The 3,269-nt window shown below is 41.5% G+C and overlaps 1 pseudogene across 1 annotated transcript; it reads left to right on the top strand.

Annotated features, from left to right (window-relative positions):
- The first annotated feature begins 1,818 nt into the window (after nucleotides 1-1,818).
- Nucleotides 1,819-2,767, top strand: LOC306663703 (olfactory receptor 2V1-like; annotated as a pseudogene). The gene has a single exon. The product of its transcript is annotated as an olfactory receptor 2V1-like (transcript).
- The last annotated feature ends 502 nt before the right edge of the window (nucleotides 2,768-3,269 follow it).

Below are 3,269 nucleotides of genomic sequence, written 5' to 3'. Positions count from 1 at the left end.
TTTTGCACTTTAAGAAGGGCAAGCCTCATTGGACACAGGAAGAGATATTGAAAACACAGTGAATATAACCATAGGAGCTAAAGGGAGCCACCCAGAATGGAGAGGGAAATGTCCTTCATCAACCAACAGTATTGTCATATAAGATAGTGGGTGAGAAAGGTAGGGGAAGAGGATGTCCTGAAGGTGCACATGGTTTAGTGTCTCTGTGCCCTATTGGTACAACTGTGCATCCTCAGCAAAGAAAAGGTAACCTCAGCTGTGAGGGACAGGGAAGACCTGGGTTGGTTTGATTGAGACTGGAGTCAGTATGGCTAAGATGGTGCTCTAAGGCTGTGAACAAATGATGTCCTCTTACTAATATCATATCTGGGTGTTATTGTTTGGAAGGACACTTGGGGCACATCCTTTGGAGCACAAGTCAGGACATGCGTCTATTCTGTAGGAAACAGGAACATGGGCTAATTCCTGGTCATTGCTGTAGCTTATTCCATCCTCACTTTAGAAAATTACTGTGGAATCTTTGCAAAGAAAGTTTGGTGTCCTGTGTAATTGCCTCACTTCAATCTTTGCAGTGAGGTAAGATAGACATGAATAAACCAGTATGTAAATATGTCATAGGTGTTGGCTGGGTTTATGACTCATTGGTAGAGCACTTAACCAGCATGTGTGAGGCACTGGGTTCAATCCTCAGCACCACATAAAAATAAATAAAATAAAATAAAGATAGTGTGTCTATCTACAACTAAAAACATTAAAAAGTAAGTCATAGGTGCAATTTCATTTTTTGAGGAGAAACTTCTTATAACTTAGGACATTTCCTGTACTATCATTAATTGTTCTTCATCAAAAGAAATCAAATAATGATCTCTTACTACATTTAGGTCAAGAACATGATGCCTTGCAATGAACTAGGAGGTGGTGGGGTGTCTCTGTGTGTGTGTGTGTGTGTGTGGGTGTGTGTGTGTGTGTGTGTGCATGCATGCAAATGCACATGCACATGTAGTGGAGGACCTTGCTTGGCATGACAAAGATTTGGACTTTATTTGGAGTAATCTGGGAAGTCACTGACATATTTTGCAGGGGAATTTATATCATACAATTTATGTGTTAGGAGAATCACAGATTTTATGGCATTCAAAGAGAGCAGTTAGGACATCAGGGAGGAAGATATAAGTCAGTTGTGACAGGATGGTGTTTTAGACCAGATAGTTGGAATGGGGATAATAGAGCTAATTCGATTGAAAGAAACCCTGAATCTCAACCAAGAGGTTGTGGGGTTTTTTTTGATAGTTTGAACCTATGAATGACAGAAATATTGGGAAAAAAATGGTTCCAACATTTTGAGCTGGAACCAAATCAATACTAAGGAACATCGCAAGTCCCTTTCCCTTGCTTTGCTAGTATATTAAGTGATCTCTCCCATAGTCCAAGTACTGTTAAAGATAATTTACCAAGTCCATGTGAAACCAACTAAAAAGTCAGTGCCTTATGACAAAGCCAGATTTTGTCTGCTGAAAGAGGATTGCCCAATACTTTGTGACACAAAAAAATATTAGTTTCTAGTCTTCTTGGTATAGGAACATACACATATAGACCATAGTCCAATTCTATGTACTGGCACAGCTCCTTCCATCTACGTCATGGGAATATAAAAGGGCATTCTCTTGCATGTCCCCAAAGCATGTACTGTTTGAAGGTTCAATGAATTACAAAAGACTTATCTGACTGAGGAAGAATTCCAAAGTGAAGATGTGTTACTCAGTCTCAGAATTTCTCTGTCCACGTTTGCAGGTGACGTTGAATAACTAAACCACGGGAATGTGGTTGAACCAATCATCCATAGATGGATTCATCCTCTTGGGCATCTTCTTCCCCACAGCCAGACTGACCTTGTTCTCTTTTCTGTAGTCATCATGGTCTTCATGGTGGCCCTCTGTGGGAATGTTCTCCTCATCCTCCTCATCTACATGGATCCTCGACTTCATACTCCCATGTACTTCTTCCTCAGTCAGCTCTCCCTCATGGACCTCATGTTGGTCTGTAACATTGTGCCAAAGATGGCTGTCAACTTCCTGTCTGGGAAGAAGTCCATCTCTTTTGTGGGATGTGGTATACAAATAGGATTTTTTGTCTCTCTTGTCGGGTCAGAGGGGGCTCTTGCTTGGACTCATGGCTTATGACCGCTATGTGGCCATTAGCCACCCACTTCATTATCCTGTCCTCATGAGTCAGAGGGGTCATGTCTCCAGATTGCTGGGAGTTCCTGGGCTTTTGGAGATACTGGATGGAATGATTCAAATGGTGGCAGCCATGAGCTTACCTTACTGTGGCTCAAGGACTTTGGATCACTTCTTCTGTGAGGTGCCAACTTTATTGAAACTAGCCTGTGCAGACACCTCCCTTTTTGACACCCTGCTCTTTGCTTGCTGTGTCTTCATGCTATTGCTTCCCTTCTCCATCATTGTGGCCTCCTATGCTCGCATCCTGGGGGCTGTGCTTCATATGCGCTCTGCTCAGGCCCGTAAGAAGGCTCTGGCCACCTGTTCCTCCCATCTGACAGCAGTTTCTCTTTTCTATGGGGCAGCCATGTTCATCTATCTGAGGCCAAGGAGATACAGGACCCCTAACCATGACAAAGTGGTTTCTATGTTCTACACAGTCCTTACTCCTATGCTCAACCCCCTCATTTACAGTCTGAGAAACCGGGAGGTAATGGGGGGCTCTAAGGAAAGGACTGGACCGTTGCAGGATCATCAGCCAGCACTGAGGAGCCAGGGTCTTGGATCTGGCGTGCTATCTCCTGACTGGGTAGCATCAGTAATCACTATGTCTTTGTGAATGTCTACTGTACTCTTCATTGAATAAGAATCATACATCTGTCCTACCCTCACAGGGATTTCCTGCATGTAATCTAAAACCTCATGATTGAACAGTGCATTGTTTTTATTGTAATTTTGATTGTTTATAGCATCCTTGAACTAAATTCACTCTATTTTAAAAATCCTCTCAGTAATGTTTGTCTCTATTGAGCACTTTGTAAGTGTTGGGTTGTTACTGTCCTATTCCCATTACATATACTCTATTTTAAGGTGATGTTAAATGATTCAAGTTAATAAATATGGATATCTTCAATGGAAACTCTCCAGATGGTAGAAATTGTATCTCCATAATTCTTCTGAATAGTACTTAACATTCTTCCATGTTTTATTTTTAAATTTTGTGAAGCCTCCTTTAAGAAATGAAAATATACTTCTACTATTTAAAAGTCA

The sequence above is a fragment of the Sciurus vulgaris genome (genome assembly GCF_902686455.1).
Source record: "Sciurus vulgaris genome assembly, chromosome: 6".
NCBI lineage: Eukaryota > Metazoa > Chordata > Mammalia > Rodentia > Sciuridae > Sciurus > Sciurus vulgaris.
This window is presented reverse-complemented; position numbering and strand designations above follow the sequence as displayed.